The following is an 11,850-nucleotide window of genomic DNA, read 5'->3' on the forward strand; positions in this document are numbered from 1 at the left end:
CAGATGTGCTGGATTTAGAGTGGGTTTCTTAAGCAGTGGGGTTATCTGAGCCTGCTTAAATGCTGTGGGAAAGGTACCAGTGTGAAGAGAGGTGTTGGTGATGTGCGTGAGTGCGGGTACAACTGAGGAAGAAATGGCTTGAAGTAGATTAGTGGGAATAGGATCAAGCGGACAGGTAGTAGGGCGATTAGAAAGGAGGAGTTTGGAGACTTCTGCCTCTGAAAGCAGAGAGAAGGAGGGTAGAATGTGTGTGTCAGTTTGTGGATTGGTAAATTGGCCACTGATGGTGGTTGTTTATTAAGGCCTTTTCACATGGGCCTTTTCACATGATTCACATAAGTTGCCTAACTCTATGGACAATTTGCATGATGTATGCAAAGTGATTTTTATAAGATGTTTACCCTTTTTTTTTTCTTGTAATTTGCAAGCCAATTCCAAGGCAAAGAAGATACACTGTAACTCCCTGAATACCTTGTAATTTACTTCATTTATATTTCATTTAATGTTTTATTTATTTTTAACTTTTGTTTGTTGTCATGCCTTGCTTTTCCTCCAATGGCTGCTTTTTCTGAAATATTTTCGTCTGGTTCTAAGCTCAAAACGTACTTTTAAGTAAAAATGTTGTTTTTTTTTTTGTTTTTTTTTCAAATGTAATTTATTCCTGTGATGTAAAGCAGAATTTTCAGCATCATTACTCTTCAGTGTCACATGATCCAGAAATCTTTCCAATCTGCTGATTTGCTGCTTAAGAAACATTTCTTACCATCAGTTTTATAACAGTTGTGCTGCCTAATATTTTTGTGGAAACTGTGAACTTTCAGGAATCTTTGATGAATAGTAAGTTAAAAAGAACTGTATTGATTTAAAAAGCTTAAAAAAACTTAAATTTTTAAGTACAATCAATTTGGATGTTTAAGTCATTTCAACTTAAATGACATTAAACTAACTTAACAAAATAAGTTGAATCTTGTATAACTTATACAAAAAGGTTGAAAATTGCTTAACTTATTTTGATGAGATAAAGCAATGTAAAACCATGTTATCAAAACTTATTGATCGTGTATTTTTTACAGTGAAATCTTACAATCTTTTGTAACATGATAAATGTCTTTACAATAACTTTTGATCTATTAAATGCATCCCTGTCGAATAAAAGTATTAATTTCCTTTATAAATAAATAAATAAATAAACCTTATATATACAAACATTTCTGTCCCCCAAGTTTTAAACGGTACTGTATTTGCTCAATAATGTTTAGAATTTTCAACTTGATTGCTATTTTAGAATAATGTTAATTAAAATGCTTATAATGAAATGGGATGGAGTTGAAGGAAGTGGATGATGGGAAGTTTTCTATTAATTTTAAACCTAACCTGGTTTGGGGTAACTTTTTACTTGACATTAATTTATTAATTTGTTACATTAACAGTTTTGTGATAAGCTGTAGATTTCAAAACAACTTTAATTTGTATCAGATTACAATCAATTTTGGGAAAAATGCCACAAAAAAAAGCTACAGAGGTTAAAGCAAAAAGTGTTACATCCATCCGCGGTCTCCCCTGCAGGTTTTTGTTGTGAATTGCTGTATACTTCCTGCGGTCTTGCTTTCTAGCACCTGTGCTGATGCTATCTGCATGCCGCTTGCACTGAAACCATGCTGTCAGGTGAAAGCACTTTACCAGTGTTTAAAAATGTGAGTGCTGCGGAGAGCAGGAACCACAACAGGAAAGAGGACCGAAGATACAGTAGATCAGAAGAACAACACGACACGCTGCAAGCAGTCAGTACTCTCTTTTAAATGTACTGCAGGCCGACTAATAGGACATCACCAACCGATCATTTCTGCCGGGGAGCGCTGACAGAGATGTCGTCTGTCTCCCTGACAGCCTCAGCGGTAAATACACACACAAACACACAGTGCGTTGCACACTGTCAGTGGAGCAGGTCTCCGAGCTAAATCAATCCCAGGATGCAATGACACTCCTGTCATTTCCAACACCTCCGTTCCCATGAAGACTCACAAGTACAGCACGAAACTCCATTCACCAGCACAGGCCTTGCTCACGGTGAGCTGATAGACAGGACTGTTTAATACTGTAGGTGTGAACCAGTTAGGTTTGTACTGACTATACTTGAATATCTAAACCCACATATGATAATGCATCAGTCTCCTAAGAAGGTTTTTCAGAACATGAGGGTAATGTCTTACTCGCAGTTGTTCTAAAAGTTAGTAGTATCCAAAAACCGGAATATAGCCCCAATGAAAAGGCTGGATTATATATACAGGATCCTATAGATAATGAGTTGCTTAACTAAGTCTCTGTGGAGATTGTGAGTTTGAAGTGAAGGTGAAGTGAATTTAACGTAGACAGACTTCTCCAGACCTCTTACTGAACTTTTCAGTCCTTCGTCTGTGAACACTACATCTCCCTTTTCCATTAGCTCTCTGCAGGAAGAGTGAGGAAGGTTACAGGCACTCCATCACGGTGAGGGCATCCAGGACCCCCTGTTCTGGCTAAGAGCCCTCCCTCCTGTGGTACTGTCAGGGGGAACAGCTGGGTCCATACACTCTTTGACCTCTAGCTTTTAACAGCAGATCACCTTCCTCTCTTCAACCCCCACAAATAAACTTCACTTCAGCAGAGCTGGTTTACTTCACCGGCCTCACCTCAACGCCTGACTCAATAGTTACATCACATCATTTCGTTTTGAATAGCATGTCAACTGTTTGTACATGTACAACCTCTTTCAGTCCAATTTTTTAAATGTGTGGCCACATTGAATGAATGAATGATTGAATGAATGAATGAATGAATGAATGAATGAATGAATGAATGAATGAATGAATGAATGAATGAATGAATGAATGAATGAATGAATGAATGAATGAATGAATGAATGAATGAATGAATGAATGTCAGCACTGTTTTGTTCACCGCTTGATATTTTTTTGAGCTGTTAAACGATAAATTCAAATATTACATGGATTTCTAAGAACTTGCCATTTGAATTTATTTGCAATATTTCCTTTTTATTATCTCTGACATTGTTCATTGCCTCAGAAAGTGTAGAAAAAAAGAGAGTAGAAGAGAGCCGAACATTGCCTTTAATTTCATAGATAAAGCAATATACTACACTCTCAGTCCCTTCAAATTGAAATGCAAAGCTACAAAATGTGATCATTTTTTGCAGAGAAATGCATTATTTATAGATGTCAATATTTGTATTGTTATACAATATTTGTATATTTATACAAAATAAATGTTTGTTTCTATGGTTACTTATAATTTGCACCTGTCTCTTGTTATGTTTGCCTTGTATTTATTCCTGTTCATCAGTCCCTTGTTGTTTTCGTTTATGGTTTATCCTTTTCTCCCATGTTCTCCTAGTGATCTCCTCCATTCTTGAGTTTATAATTAAAGAATATTTAAAGACTATTCCTCGGATCTGGTCCGCAGATCCAGTACCCACCCGAGTCATCTCCCTCTGTTTAGTTTCGTTTTCCTTTGTTACTTATGTCCTTGTTTGTTTCTATGGTTACTGGTTACTTATAATTTGCACCTGTCTCTCGTTATGTTTGCCTTGTATTTATTCCTGTTCATCAGTCCCTTGTTGGTTCTCGCTTTTGGTTTAATGTGTGGTTTCCCTTTCTCCAGAAAAAATCCTACTACATTCATGAAATTAATTCATTAGTGTTTAACGCATCCTTAATATTTATTTTATAGCTTGTTCAAACACCTATAGCATGTCCTTCAGTACCTCAATGTAGGCTAATCTTCCTCTTTTTCTTATTCTGCTTTTTATTTTTCAAGCAGCAGAGACAGCATTCGAGGTGCTCATCCCAGCTCACGGCGTGTGTGTGTGTGTGTGTGTGTGTGTGTGTGTGTGTCTGTGTCTGTGTCTGTGTGTGTGTGTCGGCTGGTGGAGAGAGTCCCTCGCACAGGTAAATTATAACTCTCACAGAGACAGAACTCGTTAGCCAGCCTGTCAATCAACATGAGGCACGTTGGGGAGGCAATCACGGCATCGCCAGCAAAGAGGTCACCTATGAAGACATTCATTTTCAATTCATCCATCAGATCAGCGCTGAAATCAATTTACCGCACATCAGCGACATTGGGCTGCCCCCATGGCAACCAAAACAGCACAAAACCTCTGGGAATTCAAACTATTCTGACTCGCAGCACATCTGATTACCAAAACACACAAATGTTATTAAAGTGCAGAACGTCACCCTAATCTACCACTAAATAATAATCCAACATTAAACATATGCTTAGAACTAAGTAAATATAGGCTTGATTGTGATTATTATCTTTCTCGATAGAAAACTCCTTTTGGATTGGGCACGGAGCTGACTGTAGGATGCGCTCGCTCGCCCTGTTCGTCTCTCTCACACTGAGAAACTTGCATGTTCTCATTGAGATGCAGTAGGTGACACGCAGGCCACAGGGAGATTCGATCAGCGCCGTGCGTATTAAATTAGTTGTCTGCGTTCCGCATATGTCAGCACAGTAGTTCATTAATGGTGTTTGTTTTTGAAAACCTGAAGAAATATGATAAAACGGCTAGATAAAGGAGAGGATGAATGAGGATTGAAGGAGCGTGGTGAAAGAGGGAGGGAACGGGATACAGCTGAGTCATCAGAGCTCCAAGGACACCACATCGGGGGGCTTTTTTAGCATGAATCACAATACCTATTAATAATAAATTAATTTTTAAGCTTTTATTAAGTAGATGCTTTCAAATGGTATATTTACGCTGCGGGGACAAAACAATGTTTAAGTCAAAAAAAGTGTGTGTGTGTGTGTGTGTGTGTCCTGGTAAACCCTGCATTATGGGGACAAAATGTCACAAAGATGGCAATATCTAAAATCCTTGTCCTTGTGGGGACATTTTTTGATCCCCATGAGGAAAACAGCATAAATCATACTTAAGTGATGTTTTCTGAAAATGTAAAAATGCTGAAAGTTTTCTGTGATAGGTAGGTTTATGGGTAGGGTTACTATAATGGCATATAACATAGTTTGTAGAGTATAAAAATTATTATGTCTATGGAAATTCCCCATAAAACATGGAAACACAAGGCGCATGTGCGTGCGTGCGTGCATGTGTGTGTGTTTGTTCTTCAGCAGCAAATCAGAATATTAGAATAATTTCTACAGAATAATGTGACTGAAGACTACAGTAATGATGCTGAAAATTCAGCTTTACATTTAAAAATATATTCAAATAGAAAACAGTTATTTTAAAATGCAATAAAATTTCACAAAATGGTTGTTTTTACTATTATTTTTGATCAAATAAATCCAGCCGTGGTGAGCATAAGAGCCATGAAAAATTTAAAAAATAAAAATAAAAACCTAATCATTCCAAACTGTTATTATTCCAAGATTAGGATTTATTCCAAACGGCATTAAAAATAAACATAAAAAAGCTTCTTTTTTAAAAAAATAAGCAGTAAAACAAATTTCTGAAATAATATTTTTTAATAATTGTCCCTGCCTAATTAAATGTGTGACAATTTGTAAAAAAAAAGAAAAAGAAAAAAGATAATCATAGATAAATAAATACACTTATTAAAAAGAAAGTAGAAATACTTGAAATGAAATACATTTAATACACATCTGCATATATGTACAGTCAAATGTGGCAAGTTAAAAAGTTATTCTTGTCTTCTCTTCTTTCATTCCGCAGAACAGATGCCATTCTCTCCCCCACCCCGACATTCAGGTGTGACAGCGCCAACAGACTGTATATGTGTGAGGATCGGTCCGCAGGCCATGACAGGGTGCAGAGGGGCACAGATGCACATCACATTGCTATAACATAACTCACCCCCCCTTTTAACATCTCTAGCTCTCTTTCTCTCTATCCAGCTTTTTTAGAGATAAGCACTAGGCAAACCCAGGGAGTGAGGGGTGTCTCAGCGGTACCGCAGGCTCGTCTTTGAACAATAGAGCACCTGAGATTCAATTAGAGCAGGTTAACAGGAGAGGCGAGGGAGCCTCATTAGTGGGCCTCTGTGTTTTGTGTGGACAGGTAACAAGTTATCTATAGCATCTGATCGCAAAAAAAAAAAAAGAAGGTTGACAGGATATCTACTCTCGCAGACAGAGACGCGTTGCCATCAAAATGTCATTTGATAGGCCTGATTTGCATAATTACAGAATTTACAAAATCTTAGATGAGTAAATCTATGCCTTTCAGTGAATAATCCTTGCGCTAAGCAGTGAAGTACAGTCTCGGGAGAGAGAATCTATCACATGAGAAGGTTTGGCACGGTCTCAGAGTGTGGCTACTGCCGGACCGGGAGTCTCTGAATCCTGCCACATTGACAGTGTATTATTAAAATTCATGTGTCGCATGGGGCATTCTGCTAAACGCACAACTAAACCCCTGCTGAGACCGGCTCAGCAAAGCGTGCTCGAATAACGCTGGCTCAGTGTTGATTTAACACTCATCTCCGGGAAGGTTTAGACAAATACAATGATGAGTTCAGAGTCTAACACCGTACAGTAGGAAGAAGTGATGAGAAGTGGACGTCTGCCAGCTGAGTGACAGGGCAGAAATGAAAGAAACCCGAGTGGCGATTTGACTCGATGCCTCTCTGTTTGAATATCCGCTGTGTTTATGCTAAGCATTTGGAAGTGAAGAGAAGACTTGCTGAATGTGTGAGTGTGAAGAGCAGAGGTTCATTTCACAATCAACTGAATAACTGAAATGAGGTCTGTGGCAGAATATATTGGGCAGAGTGGACTTGATTAGGGTGTGTATGGAATCAGCAAAAACAAAGCTTTTAGAAAATGCAACTAATTAATTTGCAGGAATAATTGCGACAATATGAGTATGTGAAAAAAAATAATAATATTGTAATAAATTAATAAATACCACAGAGCTAACCATAAAAGGGTATATAATAAACTGGTTATTTATCTAAATAAATCAAATGTGTAATAATCATAAGAAAATAAACATTTTAAAATTCACAAACTTATAGTCTCTATAACAAAAAAAATATATAGTATAGCCTGTACTGACTAGTGGGATATGTGTTTCTTTCAGCTGCACTAGAAAAGCAAATATGAAATCAAATATAACTCACAAGTGCCTAAATGCATTGCCAGCAACAGTTAAATATAAATAAATCAATGAATCAGTAAATCAAAGTGATTGGATTATGGCAGTTATAAGCAACAAGTACATCATGAAGACATAGACGTACAGTTGTGGTCAGAATTATTGGCACGTCTGGTAAATATGATCAAAGATGGCTGTAAAAATAAATCTACATTGTGTATCCTTTTGATCTTTCATTCTAAAATCTAACCTTTCATTGTATTTCATTAGTAAAAAGAATTGAAAGTGGGAGGAAAACCACAATATAAAATAAATAATTTCCCCCAAAACAGGTTGGTCACAATTATTGCCACCCCTAGAATTTTTTTATAAGTAAAATATCTCTGTAAAATATTCCCATTAATATTAATTTTTTTTTAGCACAGCAGGGTGACTAGGAACATGAAATTGCCTAGTTATGTCTTCTTGTTTCACAGGAGTATAAATTCCCTTAATCATCATTCACAATGAGTAAAACCACAGAATATAGTTCTGATAAGCAAAAGATTGTTGAGCTTCACAAAATAGAAAGTGGCTGTAAGAAATATAATTCTGACCACAACTGTATATCTATTAACTGCCGGCATATTGACAATAATTTTTAAACAGATTGTAAACATTTAAGATCCCAGGGAGATGCATTATAGCATGTTTGGTTACACTTTATTTTAAGGTGTCATTGTTACAGTGTAATTATATATTTAAGTACTGAGTGATATTAAGCAACTACATGTACTTACTATAGGGTTATGGTTTGGTTGAGGGTTAGTTGCATGTAATTATGCATAATTTACTGTTATTACTATGGTAAGTACATGTAACATATGTAACAAGGACACTGTAAAATAAAGTGTAACCGCATGTTTATATATATAAAAAATATTAATTAAATATTAATTAAAATTAAATATAATATGTACAAATGTATACTATACAAAGAAATTACAACAATAATTTGTGTGGAATATAAAAGCAAGGCACTGTACCCTTCAGATACAAATTAAATATTTAATCATCTTAATATTGAAATATATTTTATATAATAAATCATAGCCTCACTCTGTATCCTTGAACACAGTTGATGTCAAAGAAAATAAGTCTGCACTAGAACCTATTGTTAAAAGTGACCAAATCAAAGTGTGCACTTCTTCGTCACTGTTTTGTGGAAACACTTGTGGAAAAAAAGACTAATTTAATCCAGCATCAGAAGCCCAAACAATGCTTCAACTCAATTACAGCAGCGAAGGACCTGCCAAACTGTAACGCCATCTAGTGGTTCAGATGTCAGCTCAACATTCAACTAAAACAATCTAACTTTTCAGATCTTCTGTATTCACAGACTCATATGATATAGTCTAAATATATGATAAACATCAAAATGGATGCGTGGAAAACCTGACATTATTTTCTTCTCTACATCAACAGAATTAGGAGACACTACTGCATGAAGAACCTCTAAGTTACTCACACAACACAGGCCTACATGAACCAACAGTCTTCCCAAGACAAGCCACCATGGGTTATTGGATTTAATTAACCTCGCCTTACATAATCAGATCAATAAAGATCACTAAAGTGCTGTTGTAGGACATGATGTACCATCAGCATCCTTGTTCAGGGAGGACCATATCTCATTAGCTGTAAAGGACAACTTTAACTCAAGCAAGGAGGAGGAATCCTTATGCATTGGATTTGCACTGCTTCGAGGCATACGGGGTGTTGTACGAAAGGGTGGCGGGGTGTGAGACAGATTTTGCATGCAGATATTTTAAATGCAATTGTCTTCTTCGCACGGGCAAGCGAGGGGCTCTTTGGAAATTGACTTTTTGATTATTCATTTAGTGCGATAATTAAATAGTCCTTGCCCTGGGAGCGAAGAACAAGTGAACCATGGCGAGGATATCTAACAGGGCTTGACGGATCCTTTAAATAATGTTTATTTATCTCCACTAATATTTTGCTGCCTAAACAAGGCTCAGTGCTGCTCCGTGACCCGTGGCTTTCATATCAAAACTTCTGCTTTTAGCTCATTTTGAAGTGCTTTTCATAAAATAGGGTGTAAAGTTTTTTCTTTCAAAATTGCCTTAAAAGTACATCAATAGCCTGGAATTATTTTAGACATTAAATCGATAAATCACATTTAAAATTGATACATAAATCTCTTCTCTCTTGAATTAAACAATGTCTGCGGTCCAACTCTGAGTCTATCTAATTGTATAAATTAATAAATGAATACATGAACATATTCACTGCGAATCTGCTTTGTGACGCATTATGCACTGACCTCAGCTAGAGATGTTATTATACTTTAATTATGGCTCGGTTTTACCATGGCCCACCATTCCTATGTGAGGAAATGCATGCGTTTGAATGTATTTAGTCCTTTCTAATGTCAATGCTTTTAGAGCTCAACGCAGGTCTGAAATTTGCAATTCCAGTGATATGTTAAAAACATAACCAGCCAGAATATATAAAAGTGAATGGGAACGGTTTTCCAAGCCGCTTCAAAGTTTCAAGTAAGAGAAAGAAAGGAGTCGGCAAAGGAGTTCTCTCAGCACATATACACCGCAGCTGTGGAAATAAAATTCGCATAACTGAAAGCTGGAGAAGTTTCTTCCTCAAAAAACATGGAGACAAAGGAACATTTTCAAAAATGAGTAAGTTGTATAATTATATTCTGTTTTCTTTCATTGCAAGATCTTACCTTTGCAACATCAATGGCAGCTAAACAACAAGACTTGTGAAACAACTTAAGTTTAATAGTTTTAAACGTTTAAGTGAAATCTAATTTTCTAATCTGACAGTACTGGCGTTCTCTAAAATACATAGCAGAACTGCCTAATGCAAATATACTCACTGTAATAAATGTAAAAAAAATAAGACAACATATGTTTTACATTGCTTCAACTCATCAAAATAAGTTAAGCAATTTCAACTGTTTTTTATAAGTTAACAAGATTCAACTCTGGGGTTTTTTAGTCAGTTTAAAGTCATTTAGTTGAAATGACTTAAAGATCAGAGTTGATAGTACTTCAAAATTTAAGGCAGTGAAAATGTAATCAGTCAACATTATAAAATGAATATGAAGTCTTTTACATTTGTAAACCCAAACAAACTTTTCAGTGGTCTTCTTATAATGTCTTTCAGCATTCAGAAGTCACACTCAGACACACGCATATAGCCTCAGCAAATTTCTCCGCCGGCAAAAGCTATTATTGTCTGGTTGATTTTGTTTACCAGGGCTCACGTGCTTAGGCAGTTATCCGGCCATCTTCCGTGGAAGATCTGCTCAGATGAACTGCGCTCGCGCACTTTACAGTCTCGAGCCGGAGACGTCAACAAAACCGCACTTGTGGAAATAGAAGAGTCCTCGTTATGCAAATTCAGGACACACTGATAGGCATGTTTTCTGTTCGTGAATTACCAGCCTTGTCACAAGTCAAATTACATTTGAATAACCTTTGAAATGTTTTTTTTTTTGTTTTTTTACAGAGATGCGACTTGATTTGGCCACTGGTCTCAAAACAGGCCCTGTTGTCCTGTTTGTATAAATTAAGTGGCGTAATTTTCATAAATCTTATTCAAATGAAGCTCTGTTACATATTCAATTGTACTGTGAATTCACGTGAATAATTGCAACAATGGAAATGGTAAAAAATTTAAATAAAGGCAATTTGAATTGTACATTTGTTCATAATATATGGAAAGCAGTGTTATTTAGTGTATATTTTAAAATGATTTTCCACATTCTACAGTCATCAGCACAGAGATATGACAGATCATTACTGCAAGGTAACATTAATAAACATCTTTATATAATAAAGTCAGTATTTACATGTAGTCTACATAAAAAATGTGGCATGGTGGATGTGAGGGAGACAAACTAAGAGAACTTGTAGAACTGTGACCTTTTTTTGAGGGGGAGGGGAGATACGAAGAAAAGAGAGAAGACATTGAAGACATTGAAAAACATTGAAGAGAAAAGAATGAAAATCAACACATTCATAGTTCAAACTAGCGAAAGGTTATATGGCACACACTCTTTGTTGTTGCTGGAATGTGCCTACAAATAACTTCAATCTTCTATTTGTTTATCAAACAGAGAACATGTGGAGATAAATAAAATATGTTTAAATATTTACCTTGAATTTGATCAAATGTTAAAGGGATAGTTCCCCTACAGTAAAAATGAAAATTCTGTCATCATTTACTCACCCTCAAGTTGCTCTAAACCTGTCTGAATTTCTTTCTTCTGCTGAACACGAAAGAAGATATTTTGAAAAATGTCGGTAACCAAACAGTTGATGGACCCCATTGACTTCCATTGTATTTTTCTTTCATACTGGAAGTCAATGGGGTTCACATTCTTCAAAATATCCTCTTGTGTTCAATTGAAGAAAGAAACTCATACAGGTTTGGACATGAGGGTGAGTAAATGATGAGAGAATATTAATTGTTTGGGTAAACAATCCCTTTAATGTCTTAATGTGAAGTTAAAACAAAACAAAAATATCAATTTTAATCCTTGCTCCCATGTTATTCCTTCAGAAATTTCTGAATTTTGATTTTAAATCAGTAGAATATTAATCAGTAAAAATAACTTTAAACATTTAAATATAAAAAAAAATTATTCTTTTTTATAAGAAAGAAAAAAATCTTTCAATCTTGTAAAATTATACAGAAATGCAGAACTATGCAAGTAATATTGTTCGGGCAAACATGTAGAAAAC

Source organism: Leuciscus leuciscus (genome assembly GCF_965113295.1).
Source record: "Leuciscus leuciscus genome assembly, chromosome: 7".
NCBI lineage: Eukaryota > Metazoa > Chordata > Actinopteri > Cypriniformes > Leuciscidae > Leuciscus > Leuciscus leuciscus.